Here is a 19,426-nt window from a genome sequence, read left to right as displayed (position 1 = left end):
CCAATAGCAGATCAAAAACCCTATTATTCTCGCATGTGTGACCAGAAAATATTAAAATTTTGTCTTTTCTCCTTTGCTAGGGTTTTCTCCTTGACTCTTATCCTTCGCTCTCTTTTTCTTCATGTTTCTATTGCAGATCAAACTTGTTGGTTGGTGTCTCAAATGAAGTCGAAGATGTCTCTATATATACCTTCTTCATGGGGTCGAATTAATCGTCTCTAGGTTGATTTGTCCTTGAATAAGGCCGACTTGTGCTTGGAGGGATATAGGACTTTCTAGACTCAAAATTGATATCTTTTAAATGTTACAACTTGCCCAATGGGGTCTTATACAAATGACAAGGACTCTCTTGACACAAGAAAAATATTATTTTTACATGACAAACCCTAAAAGCATGAAGAACATGCTTGACCTAAATGATCATTAAAATGGGGCATGAAACCCATGCTTAAAATAATATTTTTCTTTCTTCTTTTTCTTGTAACATAAAATATATATAATGACTTGAGTACATTGACAATTAAGAAGACCAAAACTAGTTACATTTTCCAACACTTCCTCTTAACAAGGGAGGTATTCATAATTGTACTCCTAGTACAAGGTTATTCTCAAACTGAAGAGTTCTCATAAGAAGAGTCAAATTGGTAAGCCATCTTTAAGCATCAAACATCATGACCATCAGTGTCAACGTTGTAAGGCCTTGACTTTGACAAGCTCTTTCTTATCCAAGATCATAATGCTAGGAGGCTTTACATGAGATACCATATAGCTCTACAAGGTACATACCCCATTTGAATGTTCACTTTGTATGTTCTTTTAGGGTTATTCTTATCTTGGATTCCCAATCCTCAAAGAATATTAGTCCTCTTCGACCACTCTTATCTTGGATACATATCCAATCCTCAAAGAGTGTCAGTCCACTTCCTATCTTAGATTTTCTATCCTCAAGGAAATCATAGATGCTTATCCAATCCTCCATCCACCATTCTCTCTCCATGGCCTTCACTTAGCGTATGGTTGTTAGTCATGGCCTAGTGCATGACATATGAAGAAGAGAATACAAATGTTATTTTTATCATCACTCCCTCTCAACTAGAGAGGAGATCCCTATTCCCACTTGATTTAGGGAATAGATCCTCGCTCCTTCACAAATAATAAGGAGACTTTATTAGGAAGTCATAACATCAAGCTCTCTAGCTTGTTTCCATAAGTGTATCAACTACCAGTTCTTCATGGAGATAGTTGCATGTCTCCTTTCCTTTGTATCTCATCATATTGATCTTTCTTACTTTCTGCATGTTTTGGATCCATCTTCTTCCTTTAATCTTCTGACAGGGTTCAGACCATCAATCTTACATATCACTTTCCTTTCATCATCAATGAAGGCACTATATTGAGTGCATCATTGCTCCCTTTAAACATGAAAGTGATCAGGTTATCATCTTACACTGCTACCTTTCAATCCCAAGATGATGATGTAAACATCTTGACTACATAATTGCCAAAACCATATACTCAATCCATATGTTCTTTGAATTGAGTTCAACACCAACAATTGAACTTTCCTCAATTGTCATCATGTATTCCTACAATATCCTTCCAGGTAGCAAAACAATATGTTAACCAGATAACCAATATCAAAATATTAATATTAGACTTACCTTATCATGATGGCCTTCTCATGAAAGCATCAGCTTACTTGAGTTCTTTGAGATCAACATCCTTTCGCATGATCCATCTCCATATAGTACAAGTATCCTTCTCCATGTATTCATTTTAATTAGAGTGCCCATGGATCGAACTTGATTACCAAGCTACAATATCTCCCAATGAGTTGTCATTGTTGACTCCCTTTCTTTCTTCTGAAGATTATACTTGATGTTGATCAATTTTGTCATTTTTATGTCATGCAATCTTGTGAGAGAGTATTGATCTCCATCCATTCCAAAGCATGTCAAATTTCTTCTTTCAAGCATTATGCAGCCATATGGAAGACTTACCGAGCACACTTTGATATTCAACTCTTTTTACAAGATTCTTGTAGATATGAACCTTACCCTAGAGAAGATTTACTTAAAATATACATATCTTTGCTTACATATAATCATCTAGTCATCCTTTCTTGAACGGGCTTTCTTCTTATAGATTTCTTTTCCCAGAAGTAGAAATACTTTCATTATGCCCTTCACACTGCAACTTGACCATCTGCATTCCTTCATCCTTCAAAAGTATTGTTTCCATACTAGATGGAATATATACTAGTCATGTCATAATGTTATTTCCAAGAACCTTCCAAAAATGATGGTTCTTATAGGATCTTGATGATCCCTTTTTGCAAAATAACTACCTCTAACATGATGTTAGGAAATGATGAACAATTATATGCAATATGGTTCCTATCTTCTCATTCCTTTTAAACTAGATGATCTTTCCCAAATCAATTAATCAAGTAGATTCTAATTTCTCTACTATCATATGCTTTTATTGATGATGCCATGCTTTTACAAAAATCAAGACTTCTTTTAGAGAATGCAACAATGCATACCACTATACTTACTACTTAATAAAAGAAAGACAAATTTCATAAAGAACCTGACAAGGATGGAGCTTCCTTGGGATCTTCTCCTTTCAAATTCTTCTCAAGTTCTCCCTTCTCTTAAGCTATGTGAGCTTCACTTCTTTCCTTTCTTTTCTTGTTTGCACAATCCCTCTTAAAGTGTCCATACTCATTGCATCCATAGCATTGAATCTTGGACATATCTAGATTTTTCATAGATTTTCCAAACTTCCCTTTCTTCAACTTCTTGGTCCTTGCAATAAAGGCTTGAGACTTTCATTCGATTCGGTGTCATCCTTTTCCTTGATCCTAGATTTTCTTCAAAGATACATTGAGCCCATAACTCATCAAATGGTGTAGTATCCTTCTTAGAGTAGATGCTAGTTGCAAAACTGCTCCAATCAGGTGGTAAAGCATTCAATACACAAACGATCATTTCAGAGTCCAAAATAGTGTCCCCAATGTTAGAAAATGTAAAGCGGTAGCTATTATATCTTATTTTCCTTAACCTTGATAGTGCTTGTGAATCTTTAGTTATCTTCTTTAGTTAGATCTTTCATCAAACAATATCAAGAACAATAACAGTAACAAAAAGAGGACACAAATATAGGCTCTTAGCCAAGGCAAAACCCCTCCAAGGGGAAAACCCAGAAACTCTTCTCTTCTTAGAATTTGCTTCAAATGAGATACAAAGACCTAATCCCTAGACCAAGTCCTTCTCCCAGTACCAAGTTGACCCTTCTTCAAGTCCTCCTTGAATATGCACCAAAACTGCTACACACTGCAACTTCGTTATGCCAGCTACAATATCGCTACTCAATCTGCAATTTCGGCCTTGTAGCTCATAAAGAAACCCTAACTCAACCTCCTTTTGGGACCTTCCAAGAGCAAGACAGCTCTTCCTAAAGTCAGTGAGGTCTAGACATAGTTTCCTTCTTCCCAGCTACAAGATGTTGCACTTCGTCCTAATGCCACTCGCTCCTACAACTTGATCCTATTTCTGCAACCTAAAAACCCTAGAATTTCGCACGTGTGAGAGAGATAGAGCCCAAAAACAAGAATTTTTTTCCTTCCAGCTTCTTCCAAACTTTCACTCTCATCCTTCTGCCTTTCCCAACTACCGATAGAACTCTTTCTTGTAGATTGAACTTGTGAGTAAGTGTGTCACCAAATGAAGTCGACTTGCTCGTTATATAGCCTTCTCAAGGGGTCGAATTCTCTCTTTTAGGTCGACTTGTACTCTTGGAGGTTCCAAGACTTTATAGACTCAAAAATAATTCTTTTTACAATTACAAATTGCCCGGAAGGATCTTATAAACATGATGTTGACTCCATTGTCTCATGACAATAAATCCTAAGACCTAACAAACCCTTGAAGCACGAAGAGCATGCTTTTACCTAGAAGACCATCAATAATGAGCATGAAACCGATGCTTTAATAATAATAATTTGTCTTTCTTATTTTCTTGTTTGTTACATAGGATACATATTGAAATGAGTACAATGATTATGAAGACTGAAACTAGTTACATTTCTCAACACCCAAGCCCTTGCAACTGGTCCCTTATTTGTGAGATCTTCATAAGGTAAGTGGCCATGTCTTCATCCTTTGACTTCCTTATTATATATAGTTGATTCCTCAACAATATCTTTTGCCTAGTGTAGTTATAAAGCACAATTTTACCAGCTTATCATACATAGCCTTAGATGACTTCAAATCAGCAATAGAGGGAACAAGATGATCTTTAATGGATTCTACAATGATCTTGTATGCCCTTCCTTATCCCTTCTTGGACTTTGATAACTCTTGATTCTTCTCTTTGTCAGGTACAGCTACTTCACCAAGGACATATTCCATGACTTCATTTTTTGTGAGTGCCAAGTCAACCCTCTTCTTCCATGCTACAAAGTTTGTTGATACAACAAGCTTGTTGCTCTCCTTGCAAAATGTAGACATATGATTTGTAGATTGAGACAGAGAAAATAATATAACACTTACTCGTCAACCAAGAGTCCTTCCCTTTTGATGATGTCTCCAACTATCTTGATGTTTTCAAGACCTTCAAAAAGATTTCAAAATTTCCCTAGCATGATGATTTATAGGATTCTTTCAACAATGGTGTCTTCAAACAACTTCAAAGAGTGAGAGATGATACCAAGATTCCTTGATGCTTCCTCTTCTTCAAGATGATGCACTAGAGAATCTTCAACAAAGACTTGTCCTTCCTTCCTTCAATGGAAGCTTGATGATCAGGTAGTACTCTTCCCTCTAGGTCAATAGATCTTTTTCTTTCCTTGTATCCTCTTGCAAATGATTTCTCTTGCAAATCCTTTAAAATGATCTTATAGATGCCTTCTCTTTTTCACCTTAGCTCTGATACCATGTTGGAGAATGCAATACGACATCTATTAATACAATTTCTCCTTAACCTTAATAATTGCTTGTGAACTTTACTTTATCTTCTTATGTTTCTTTATTAGATCTTCTCATCAAACAATTACCAAGAACAAAAACAGTAAAGACAATGGAAACAGAAATTAGGCTCCAAGCACAGGGCAAAACCCCTCCAAGGGGAAAACATAGAAAATCTCTTCTCTTCTTATAGAATCTGCATCAAATGAGAAAACCAAGACCCAAAACCCTAGACCAATTCCTCCAACAAGCACCAAGTCAGCCCTCCAAAGAAACCCTTCCAAGAGGTCAAAAGTCCACTCTAGTCAACAAAGGTTAACCAACTTCAAGTCTGCATCCAAACTCAAATTTCGGCATGCAATCTCAATACTTTGAATCTGCAATGACTTCAGATTTTCAGCCTCCTACAGCAGATCAGAATCCCTAATATTCTCACACATGTGACCAAAAAATATCAAAACTTCTTCTTTTCTCCTTTGCTAGAGTTTTCTCCTTGACTCTTGTCCTTCGCTCTCTTTTTCTTCTTGTTTCTATTGCAGACCAAACTTGTTGGTTGGTGTTTTAGATGAAGTCGAAGATGTCTCTATATATATCTTCTTCATGGGGTCAAATTAGCCCTCTCTAGGCCTATGTGTCCTTGACTAGGACCAACTTGTGCTTGGAGGAATATAGTACTTTCTTCAAAATTGATATATTTTACATGTTAAAACTTGCCCAATGGGGTCTTCTACAAATGACAAGGACTCTCTTGACACAAGAAAAATATTCTTTTGACATGACAAACTCTATAAGCATGAAGAACATGTTTAACCTAGATGATCATTAAAATGGAGCATGAAACCCATGCTTATAATAATATTTTTCTTTCTTTTTCTTGTAACATAAGATATACATAATGACTTGAGTACATTGACAATTATGAAGGCCTAAACTACTTACATTTTCCAACAGTTAGCACATTATTGCAAGCAAACTAGTGGAACAGAACAACCAATAGGAAAAACTTCACATGACAATATAACATCAAGCATGCCATACAAAGATAACGATCACAAATGTTGATGCATACATCATAATTTATGTCCATTCAAAAATTGGTTTGAAGCATTTACACCTAATGCAAGTAAAATTAGTTGCGAGACACATTACACATCAATTTCATGTTACCTCTATTGGCACATTGTCCAAACCGATGGATTCAAATTTACTCTGGTCATTATTATCATGCTCCACAGGTGCAGATGAGATCTTTAATCGATCAATAAGCATCTCAAAATGAGAGTGATCTGCCAAAGAAATCAACAAATGCATCATAATCGAAATGTATTAGTATTTTTTCAATATTTCCATTTCATACTTCCTGATTCATCATACAAGCTTCTCCAAGGGAAGACAAAAAATAGAATGTCAGAAACCTTATCTAGTCCTGTCAAGAGCAGATGCTTTTATGAATTGAAAAGGAAAATTTGGGCATAGACCACAAAAATCTGGAAGACCCCAAAAATATACTTTGAACATTCCTGATTATTATTTACTTAAATTAAAAACAAAGTTGGTGTTGTTATGACAAGATAAATCGTTCTTATTACCTTATGTCACCATGGAAATGACTTAATGGTACATAGACAAGTAAACGGCAATTTGCAATACAGCAGGGGCATACACCATTCCAGTTATTCCAACAGTATAACTAGCAACAATAATAAAGCCAATAATTGAATGATACAAAAGAAGGAAACTGAAGAAAAAAAATACAGAAAACACATGAACGGATAAACCATAGATGAGAAAATCTCCAATTTATCAAATTGATTCCAATGCAATCAATAAACAATGATCTACATCATCCCAATTATTTCACTTAGCACTACAAGTTCGCATAGTCGATTTTTCCATATTATTGTTGTCTTAACTTTCTCGGAACCCCTTCCAACTGCAATTATCTTATCTATGGGATATCCGATATACCACAAATGGTTCAGTAGGAAATAGTAATAGACCTTCCATATCATGAATAACCAATGGATAATGGATTTTGACAGCATCATAATAGCAAGAAAACATTGCCAGGTGGGCAAGCTAACCTTAATTGACTATGAGGTAATACCAATGTTGCATTAATCGTTATCGGGATAATATCGGCGCAAGGAAAAAATCAGAAAAAAACGTAATTATTAGGAAATAATCGGGAAAAAATCGTTTGGTACAAAAATATTCATTTTTTTTTATTTTTTTTCTATTTTTTAAATATATAAACCATCTACAACATAATATAAATACATTGACACATAAATATGATAAAAGAACTAATATATAAGATGTTTAATATCATTTCTAGTGCTAAAATCACACATAACATTGAATCATGTCCTAAATAGTAAGTCCTGACTCCTGAGTCCCAACTCAGCCTCAAAATATCAACAAAAAATATAATAATGTATCTCATCATGTCATAATGTCATATACAATAAAATGAAGAAAATAACTAAAGTCTAATCCTATTGATCTCCTCTTCCCCTCTTGCGAGAAAATGCCACAGCTTTCCCTTTCCCTCTAGATGTAGATGTTGGTGCTGGTGGAGTTGGCAATGGAATCTGTTGTGCTCTAAAAGCTGAAGAAATAGAAGTAGGAGCTATAGGAGGTAGACCATACTGGTGGCAGGGGTGGCCCGGGCAGGTGGTGTCACCTGGAAATATTACAATCTCCCAATCCTGAAATCCTAAAAAACTGATAAGTCTGCTGAATTTTGAATGAAATCTAAAATTCTACTTTCTCCATATGAAATCCAATGAGGCCGGAACCGCTCTCAAACATCCTGAGTCATTTCATGGTAATGTTAAAAATTTAAGGAAAAAGATCATTCTATCCTTTTACTTTAAGAATTTAACATTACCATGAATAGAATATCATTAAGCTGCCCCACTCGAAAATTATTTGTTTCTTTCAAAAAAAATTGCATTTCGAACATTTAGCATCCCTTATAAAACCGCACTGCCCTGGCCCTCGGCGATAAATTGGGAAAAAATCACGATTTTTTTCGAAAAAATTACTCGCATAATATCAGATTTGGTAAAAAATTGCGATAAAGCAATATTATCGCGATTTTAACAACACTGGGTAATACAGTCCCTTCTAAATTATGCTTAAAAGTTAAATTGTGCCCTGCTAAATTGGATTTATTGCAATGCATGCGTGGTAAACATGTTGTGACCAACAAGGTGGACCAATACACCCAACATTCATGACGTTATTAGACCATGTAAGTACACAAAGATCCTAGTAGAAGGCAAGCCATCTACTTTAAGGTGTAAACCCAAGAATCAAAACATGTCATGCTCAATCTGGTCTTGCATATCACGATGAAATGCACTACAACAAAACTGTTATAAGATGTCCCATAAATATATATACGACGATGTTGTCCATATTTACAATGGAACTCACTTCCAAAAGGCCAAAATGCATTTCAAAAATGCCCCAAAGAACCTAAATGTTTTTACAATAAAGGCTTCTAATACCCTTTAGCCTGATCTCTACAACTAACTTTATGATAGCACTAATCAAATAAAAGTTTGCTCACTGATATCAGCCTAATTATATATTTAATTAAGCTAATTCTCAACTACTTTGTACTGACTTAACTGCTAAATAATATTAAACCAATTAATCATTCAAGTTCAAAGTTGAAGTGATGGTTTCCAACATTTTGATCTCGAATCAACCACGTCAAGGACTCGTTTTAATAAGATTGAAACTTAATTGATTCCAAGGCCATATGTATCCTCTTGTCACTGTAACTGTTTAAGGTATTTTAGCATTGCATAAAGAAAAAGGTGATAAACTCTTCTAATTTAAGTTTCTTAATTTGTGTAAGTAGATTTTGATTATGATGTTGGAGACGTGAAAGTTCCTTATCTTCTAATTCATCGAATTTATTTTTTAATATTCTAATTTCTTCCAGCAACTTTTGATTAAGGCTCTTCAAATGAGAAATTTTTTCATCTTGTTTTGATATGCATTCATTGAGTTTTTTCACGAGATCTTCCTTTTCTTGTTCCATTTTTTATTATATTGCTATGTAACCTTTGTCTCCTTGAATTGTGCAGGTAGTCTTTATTGTGATTTCTTAAAAAACAAATTTCTTAAAAAAATTTTGCATCTTTGATATTCACTTATTTCATGAATAATCACCTTTTATAATTGAGGTCTTTTGATCAAGTGTCACCTTCTACTTCTTAAAAGGGAAAGCCAAAAGCTTTTTCTCCACATTTAATATGATGGAACCCAATTTTCCAAACCATGGCAAACTGAGAATTATGTTGATTTCTTTTATATAATAGTCATAACACTAAATTGAGATATGCATTCATAATCATCAATTGTCAATTGCAAATATTTAATTTTCTATTTTTTCTTGAAAAAAATATTTTCCTTCATCTATATGACTCTGAAATTGATAATTAATTTGTCAAATCAATATTAATGTAATTTTCCTTCTCATTCGCATTCATAATGATATAAAACTTTTTTTCCTTGAATACTCCCTTTTAAGGTGAACAATCCCCAACATATAGTTGGACAACTATTATAGGAGAATCTTCTTTCATTCATTTTCAAAGTATCTATTTTTTATACATGTATTGAATTTAAGCTCTTTCTTCGCTTCTCTTGGTTCCACCACTTATAACTATTTTTTTAATAATTACACTCTATATATATATATATAACTTTGTCAAGATAATAATAATATTATAATTATTATTATTTTTCTCAAATGAAAAAATACTTTACTATCATAATTCGCAAATTTCAAAAATATTTTTTTCTTAAATCCTTTTTGACTTTTACTAATAATTCATTTTTTGAATTTTACTAATAATTCATTTGAACTCTTGGTTTAGAACCTTTTCTAAAAGCTAAAAGTTTCTAATGAAATGACGTGACAGTACGAAAAATAATGTGGGAGAATATAGTACTGATGGTACAGATTGTGTACCGACTATCACAATGTGGTGTACAAAAAAAAAAAAAAATCAATGGTGTTCAGTAACAATTGGTACGATGAATGGAAAATTAGTGGCAAATTTGCAACCGAATAAGTTTGCTGATAGGTACAGTTTGTAAAGTGGAATCGTATGGCTATTCAACAACATAGGTGGCTACAAGTAAGGCGGTAGTGAAAGCGATAGTAGGTACAATGATAGTCGTACAGCTATATGAGGCTCAATGGAGTGCGGTGGCTGCAGGTGGCAAAAGAGATTAGCGGTTTGGTATGACAGCAGCAATAATGTATGACAGGAAGTTACAAGGGTGATGGTACGAATGCACATACTGTACAGAGGCTATGGTGCATGTTGTATGGCAACAAACAAATTCTAGGCCAATAGGTGGAGAGTCTGGAGGGAAAAGTTCGATGCAGCGATAGCAGTTGCTATAGTGATTGGTATAGCAGAAAATTGTATGGCTTGAAAATATTTTGGCAACAGTCTATATATATATATATATCAATCAGTGTTTTAAAAAATGACCTAGTTGGCTCAGATTTGGCTGAAGCTGACCAAGCCATACCCCTGGCTAGTCCGACTCAACAGAAAAACTGGTCCGGTGGCTGGTTTGCTACCGAACCGGCCGAGCCGGTCACCGACTTGGCCTATTCAGTAACAAACCAGCCGGCTCAGCTGAGCCCAAGTTAAACCAGCCGAACCGGCCAACGACACCCAATGACACCCAGCAATATCTTTTGGAGGGGAAAACGGACCCTAAACATAATTCTAATTTGGTTTTAGGTTATCTTTAAGGCCATTTACCTCTCACAAGCCTGTAAAAGCTACCCAACCCCCTCACATTTCCTCGCAGCGATCTCATTGCATTTGTGTGAGAATTTGTGAGGAGTTTGTGAAGAGTTGTGGAGTTTGTTTTTGGAGCAACAGTGAGGATTCTTGGGCAATCATTGGAGCAACAGTGAGGAGCTTCTTGGGCAGCCATTGGAGTAGCATTTAGGAGTTGATTTGTTGAAGCAGCATTGAGGAGGTGGTTTGTGCCTAGGGGTATTTTTTTTCACTTCTAAAATCTGTTTTTGCTTGTTTTTTTTGTGCAAATCTAGATATTGAAAAGAGTAATTTTTGTAAAAGAAATGAACATTGAAGCATTTTTTTTTTCATTTTCATTTTTTTCCTTTCATTTAGAAGTCCAAATATTAGAAAAATGGCTCCTAGAATGAAATATGTTGCTTGGGCATATGTTGAACTAATTGATAATCAAATGCATTGCAAATTTTATCATAGAAAAATTAAGTGGGGTGGAGGGGGCATTCATCGGCTGAAACAACACTTGGTCGGTGTTAGAGGCCAAATTACTCCATGTGAAGCACCATTAGCACAAATTGGGGAGATTAGGAAGGAGTTGCTAGATAACTTTGAGAAGTTTGAGCAAGAAAAAGCTAGGCAAAAAGAAATAGAGGCTGAAATTGGGAGGAAGAGGAGTATAAAACAAATGATGGCTGTCAACCCCAATTTTGATTATGAGGGCTCTTCATCTATCCCTTGCACTGATGCATCCAACCCCTTTCGCTATGTTCCTCCCTCTTTGGAGTCTATTCAAGAAAAGGGTAAGGGTAAAATGAAAAAGAAGGGTGATATCAAAAGTTATTTCACACCCTCCTCTCCCTCTGATAGTGCACATGGTCCTCAAGCTAATAGAGGTCAAATGCAGCCCACTTTAGATGACCATTGGAAGAAAGAATTGAGAGAGACTGCCTGTGATTACATAACTAGATGGTGGTATGATGCTGATATCCCCTTCAATGCTTCTCGTTCACCATATTATGAACCTATGTTTGATGCCATATTTGTTGCTGGAAAGGGCTTCAAAGGCCCTACTATGCATGAGTTAAGGGGATCTCTTTTGCAAAAAGAAGTTTCCTCCATTGATGAATATTTGAACAATTTCAAAAGTTCTTGGGAAGAAACCAGATGTACCATCATGTCAGATGGATGGACTGATCAAAGGAATCGTACCATCATAAATTTTCTTATCTTTTGCCCATAGGAACCATGTTTCTAAAATCAGTTGATGCATCTAATATGGTGAAAGATGCACACTTGTTGTTTTAGCTTTTGGATGAGGTTGTTGAAGAGGTATTGGTGGCTAATGTCGTTTGAAACATCACAGATAATGCCTCTAACTATGTTCTTGCTAGTAAAATGTTAGAGGAAAAACACAAAACCATATTTTGGACCCCATGTGTTGCACATTGCATAGACCTCATGCTTGAAGATATTGGAAAAATAGATTGGCTCAAGAACACTGTAGAGCATGCCAAGAGCATAACAAAATATATTTACAATCACTCATGGATTTTGAGTTTGATGAGGAAACACTCATGGGGCAGGGATATTATTAGGCCTGCCGTCACTAGATTTGCAACTCATTTTTTCACATTGCAATCTATGCTTTCCCAACATGGAAACTTGCAAAGGGTGTTTTCCAGTGATGAATGGAATGAATGCCAATGGTCTCGCAAACAGGATGGCAAAGATGTGAGAAAGAAAGTTAATAAAGAAATATTTTGGAAAAGGGCAGGAAAGATTGTGAAGGTTGTTGAGCCACTGGTTAAGGTGTTGCGATTGGTGGATGGGGAAAGATTGGCTATGGGCTTCATTTATGAGGCTATGGATCAAGCAAGATAAAATAAATGCAATATACAAGGATAGAGCTAAGTATGGGCCCATTTGGGAAATCATTGATCAAAGATGGAACAATCAACTCCATTGCCCTATACATGCAGCTGAGTTTTTTCTAAACCCAATGTATCATTATAAATCTCTGGAGGTAGAAGCTTTGACTGGGGAGGTTAGAGATGGATTGATTGACTGCATTGACCGCGTGGTCCCTAAGGAGAGTGATCAGCTAGAGATACACCAACATATCACTTGCTTCAACAGAGCCACAAGTACATTTGGCAAGAACCTAGCAAGGATTGTAAGGGAAGTAGTTGAGCCAGGTAAACAAACAATTTCAATTTTCAAATCCTTATTGTTAAATTGTTTATAATTTGAAAGTTGGATATAATTTTTTGAGCTAACTCATTACACAACTATGTTTTTTGTAGCACAATGGTGGGAGGCATTTGGTAGCCATTGTCCTCAATTGCAGAAGTTTGCAATCCATATTTTGAGTCAAACTTGCAGTGCCACTAGATGTGAGCACAATTGGTTTGTCTTTGAGAGAATTCACACGAAGAAGAGAAACCATTTGGAACAAAAAAAATTAAATGATCTAGTCTATGTCCAATACAACCTCCGGCTAAGACACAACCAATTGTTGAACAAAATACCTGATACAGATCCCATTGTGTTGGAAGATATTGATCCAACATCAGATTGGGTAGTGGAGAGTCATCCAACAGAGTTTGATTTTGATGAGGATATTGGTATTGATTTGAATTTACAGGCGGAGGCATTAGTTGAACATAATGTTCAATTGAATGCAGATCCAATTGTACCAAGACCAACCCCAAGTCCTCTAGTTGCAGGTACTTCCTCTACTCAGCCATGACGAAAGCGCGTATCTCGTCTATCTTAGCATGCAATTGTTGTGCCTGCTAGTGCTACTACTTCTATAGTTGCAGTTGGAGATGGTGATGAGGAGGAGGAGAAGCCATGGGTTTCCCTGTCTGACTCTGATTCAGATTCTGAGCCAGATGATGTTGTCGCTTCTCTAGCAGTAGCCAGTAGTACTGGTGACTAGTGATGTTTTACAGTTTACTTTTGTTGTAGAGGCCATTTAGAGCCTCCTTGGTTATGTTTTTTTGTTTTAAGTTTTATATCATGTATGTATTGGACAGTGCACTAAGTGCCATTTTGATATAATGGATATATTCATGAGCCTACTTCGATCATATGTTGTCTTCTCTCTATATTCTAATGCTTTGCATTTGGAAACATGTATGAAAATCTTTAAAATTATGTTTTTTCATAAAAATAAAATAAAATATAAAAATTTAATGTTTTTTTTACAACGACCGAGTCATTGAAATCAAATTGGCCGAGCTAATACTGAGTCGAAGTTGGAGTCAGAGCCGACCCTCGGCCAGTTCCAAACCCGAGTCAGAGTTTTAAAACACACACACACACACACACACACACACACACACACACACACACACACATATATAATTTCCTTTTAGTAATAAATAGCCATGAGCTAGTAATGGTCAAAGTCCAGATGAGCACAGAAACAATGGAAGTACAAATAAACCAAGAAATACAGTTTGTACAAAACTACCCTCAATTGTTATAGTAAAGCGTCGCTTGGAGAAGAGTTTATCTAAGAATAATAGAAATTGTTCTCTCCCCTTTAGTATTGAAAAATTTCTACTTTTAAGTATTGAGGTCTATGAACTAGGAGATAACCCTTTTACTGTAAAATTTTAAATAAAGATTAGACAAGAGGTCACATCTCCAAGAGGAGTGTCAATCCAAGTGAGAGAACTCCTCTTCAAGATGCTCCAAGCAAAGGGTATTCTTGTCTTCATTGTCAGCCTATATGAAGAAGAAGAATGCAGCTCGTTAAAGGGAAGAATGCAGCTCGTTAAAGGGACTCATATGACTGGAACCAGTTCTACCTAAATCTCAAATCAGAAGACCAAAACAAAGCAATATTTGACAAATCCAACTGACAAGAAACAAATTTCATTAATGGAAAATTAACAAAAGGAAACATGATATGTTCTCCAACAAAGCATCTCAAGGAAACCTAGGTTTTCCAAGCACAAGGGGGATCATCCTAGATCCTAGAGAAATACAAGAACTTACCTATGCATGGGATCTAGGTATCAAATCAAATAATGTGGCAGACACCCTATTGTTCTTTGAAGGACTAACCTTGCTAAAAGAGAAGGGAATAAAAACACAATCATGGTAAGAGATTCATCAATACTCATTGGTCATATCCATTAAAAATTGTACAGCATAATACAAAATTGTCTTGCGTCATCATCAAAACAAAATCATTGTTAAAGGAAATTGGGTCCATAGATTTTTCCCAAGTCTTGCAACAACATAAATGCCAAGTGAATGAACAAGCCAATTTAAGACTCAATTTGAAGGAAGGAAAAATAATTTAAAAAAGGGGGGAATATATCACATTGGCACCACCCATGACATTTGAACCTTATACACACTTGACTACATATTAAAATTCACATTATACCCTTGCACATGCAAACAAAGAGGAGGTAATGGAAATAAGGCCACTATAACACAAAGAGTATACCGAACAGCCCATAGCCAAATATATCAAGAATTTATGACTTAGAAAGAGCCAAGACTTCATGAGGGTGGGGTTGCCTACTCTTTGGGCCTTATCACAATGGGCCAAATATTTTCCCTGTGGGATTTGAAACTACATGGAGGGGATAACATCCCATTGTGCCAACCAATCAGTCGCCCGATGAGGAGAGCAGATCTTGATTCAATATTACTTAACTAAGTACTCATTTCTCTATTCCAGACTCAAACCTTTAGGGTACCTTAAGAAATGGAAATATAGAAATCCTCTTCCTTAAACGATCTCAAACCTCTTTTATGAGGCCACCATCGTTATCTACTCATCAAGGGCTATCTGACAATATAAATTTTGTTGGACACCTAATGTGCTAAGGGTTGGTGTGGAATGTGAATAATCACCGAAGTCCAAGAGACCCACTTGGTATATGAAGACCAAGGGTCACAAGGAAATGTATAAATATGTAAATCTGGTTAATAAAATGAAATTTGTGATTATCTTTCACAAATGGTCCATTCCATTTGTGTTGTTTAACATGGTATCAGAGCAGGCAAATTTCTGCCCTGCTCAAGTGTGAGCCACTATGTGTGTGGCCTTTCTCTATGTGTTAGTTTTGGGCTCTGTTCATCGGAATTGTTGCCATACATTGTCAACTTGTTTTGCGGTCTTGCATGTATTAAGCACTCTGCTATTATGCGTGTTACCTTTCTAATATGATCGTTTCTTCACAGAGTCCTTAAGTGTGGTGTATTTAAGACATAACGCTCTCTACGCACTTGACGCACCATCCAGTCTTGCCATCCATGTCAATTAGAAACACCTGACCGCTCGTTTTTCTATCCACAGGTTAGTTGTTTCCTATAATATCTCCTTCTCCAGCTTGCACAGTCCTGAGTTTTGTCACTATTGTTTTCAAACATTACCCTCCATTCTCCATGCGAACTAGTATTATGTTGATCTTGTGAATTTGCTTCAGTTAACAACCTCTTCGTTCGAGCTTCTCCATTCACCATAGTTGCATTACGCTCTTTGAACCATTGTATGTCTGTGAAAAAAAAAAACGAGAGCGGGTTAGAGAGAAGGACGAAAGAAAGGACACCAAAGAGCAATTCGCATGGAGGTATACCCATATTATTTGCAGAATCTGGTGATTGGTTCTACACATTAAGGGCTTTTGCATCTCAGCTTGGAGAACCATGAAATATTCCAAGCACTTCTTCGAATTTGAGCCACTTGTATACATTATATATTGTGGTTGTATGCACTATGTGAAATCATCTACGTGAGAAGATGTATGGTGGCCATGTATGGAGACATTGACGAATTCCAGCTACTCTTTGCATCCTCAACATAATTTGCTTCGTAGTCTGGAGTGTGCGGTCATCGTTAATGGAGAAAAATTTATACCACTGATTCTACCTTGTATTATCATAGCAAGGGTCACAAATACATTTGTTGAAAACGTGCAACAAGATGGTAAACGTGTCGACAGAAGGTTTGAGGGTGCCAATGGTTTCCTCTTTAGTGTCACGGAGCTAGTTGTTGTTCATAGTCCACAACATTCCTTTCAACAGTGAAAGACCAAGCAGCATAGCCCCCCCACCGAAGGTGCTTTCGGTTGTTCCAGTTTTGATTCCACATTTACATTTGGCTTCCAACTCTAATTCACAAGGAAGTCATACTCCTAGCTAACTTCATAATTATCTCCATTTCGATTTTCGCTGGAGAATTCGAAGGCCCATGCTCTCAAAGCATTGTTTTTAAGGATGGCTAGTAGTTTTTGTTGGAGATCAAATGCATAGCAGAATTAAATCAAATACACAGCAGATAAATCAAGCACATAAAACACAGGAATTAACGTGGTTCACCCAACCAATCTGGGCTACGTCCACACAACATAGGCATTGGCAATCTTATTAATCAAACAGGAGATTATATAAACTCTCACACCCTCATAGCAAACAATCCAAATGGTTGCCTGTTATATAGCAAAGAGAATCTAACAACCTCATTAACTCACTCACATCAAATATAGGAGGCATTAATCATCTCCCAACAACCTGGAGCTAATCTAGGAACTGATTCCTATTGTTGTCATCAACTGAGATTTTGCCTATCTTATGTAAAACAGAAAATCTCAACAATCTCCACCTTGACAACAATTAGCCTGATGCCCTGTTATTATTATTTTATCTTTTCTGCAAGCCAAGAGAAGCCAAACACCAGCGTAGCTTCTCTAACAAAACTGGTTTCGTGAACATGTCTGCACAATTCTCCTTTGTATGCACCTTTTCAAGAGAGACTCCCCTTTCAGTGATAACCTGTCTTACAAAATGGTACTTAATTGGAATATGCTTTGATTTACTATGATAGGCCGGATTCTTAGCCAAATGTATTGCACTTTGACTATCACAAAGTAACCTGATGTTGTCCTGTAACCTACCAAACTCACCAAGCAAACCTTTCAACCAAACCGCCTCTTTGCAAGCATGCGAAGCAGCAATGTATTCTGCTTCAGTAGTGGATAAAGCGACAATGTTCTGTAGCTTTGACATCCAGCTTATAGCTCCACCTGCAAGAGTAAAGACATACCCTGAAGTTGACCTTCTCTTATCCAAATCACCTGCAAAATCGGAATCAACATATCCGCAAACAAATTCACTACTCTTATTGTAAGTGATACAATAACTACTTGTGCCTCTCAGATACCGAAGCACCCATTTCACTGCTGACCAGTGTTCTTTACCCGGATTTGCCATGTACCTGCTGACAACCCCAACTGCATGTGAAATATCTGGTCGAGTACAAACCATCGCATACATTAAACACCCTACTACATTGGCATATGGAATTCGAGACATATAATCCTTTTCTTCATCTGTATTAGGACATAAACTCGAAGAAAGATTAAAATGGGAAGCTAAAGGGACTGAAACAGGCTTCACATTATTCATACCAAACCTCAAAAGTATTTTCTCAATATACTTTTGTTGTGATAGCCATAGCTTACCATTGCTCCTGTCTCTGAAAATATCCATGCCCAAAATCTGTCTTGCTGCTCCTAGATCTTTCATATCAAATGTCCTTGCCATCTGAGCCTTCAACCTGTTGATTTCTTCTATGCTTTTGCTTGCTAAAAGCATATCGTCAACATACAATATCAAGATAATGAATATGCCATTATTCAACTGTTTAAAATAAACACAATGATCATATTCACTTCTAACATATTTCTGACTCAACATGAAAGAATCAAACTTCTTATACCACTGCCGAGGCGACTGCTTCATGCCATATAATGACTTCTTGAGCCTGCAAACAAATTTCTCATTGCGATGGTGAACAAACCCTTCCGGTTGTTCCATATATATTTCCTCATCTAAGTCACCATGTAGAAATGCAGTCTTAACATCTAACTGCTGCAACTCTAAATCAAGCAAAGCCACTAATGCTAACACAATTCTAATTGAAACAATTTTAACCACTGGTGAAAAAATCTCATGAAAGTCAATACCGGCTTTCTGAGAAAACCCTTTTGCAACCAGCCGTGCTTTGTACCTGTCTTCCGTATCATTCACACCCCGTTTCAGCTTGAAAACCCATTTACACCCCACAGTTTTCCTGCCTTTCGGAAGCTCAACCAGATCCCATGTGCCGTTCTTACTTAAGGCCATCATTTCGTCCTTCATGGCTGCTTTCCACTTGTCACTTTTCGAACCTTCTATTGCTTCCTGATAGCACAGAGGTTCATCGTCATTAGCAGTAAATGCAACAGAAGTGACATAATCATCATACCTTCTCGGTGGTCGTTTGATTCTTGTCGACCTCCTTAAGGATGTTTCTGGCGCTTCCTCGATTGGCTGACTACCATCTGTAGGAACTTCTTGCCGATCCATATCTGAAACCTGTTCATGATCTAAACCTGAACCCTGTTCATGTTCTGATTCTGAAACCTGTTCATGACTAGTATCTGAACTATGGTCATCATGACTATCATTAGAAATGCTATCAAACTGAATGTGCTGAAAATCAGATACATCATCCTGTTTCAATCTACTATCTACATCTAACTGTACAAGAGAGGATTCATTAAACTTTACATCTCTGTTGATGATGATTTCGCGGGTAGTAGGATCCCACAATCTATATCCCTTTGTTCCAACACCATA

At 36.5% G+C, this 19,426-nt stretch overlaps 1 pseudogene; it reads right to left on the bottom strand.

Annotated features, from left to right (window-relative positions):
- The window catches only part of LOC149161816 (uncharacterized), a 162,622-nt pseudogene that overhangs the window by 19,010 nt on the left and 124,186 nt on the right, over positions 1 to 19,426 (bottom strand).

Source organism: Pinus tabuliformis, chromosome 5_2, assembly GCF_031772625.1.
Source record: "Pinus tabuliformis cultivar Carrire ecotype Pingquan chromosome 5_2, CPIR1, whole genome shotgun sequence".
In the NCBI taxonomy this organism is placed as follows: Eukaryota; Viridiplantae; Streptophyta; class Pinopsida; order Pinales; family Pinaceae; genus Pinus; species Pinus tabuliformis.
This window is presented reverse-complemented; position numbering and strand designations above follow the sequence as displayed.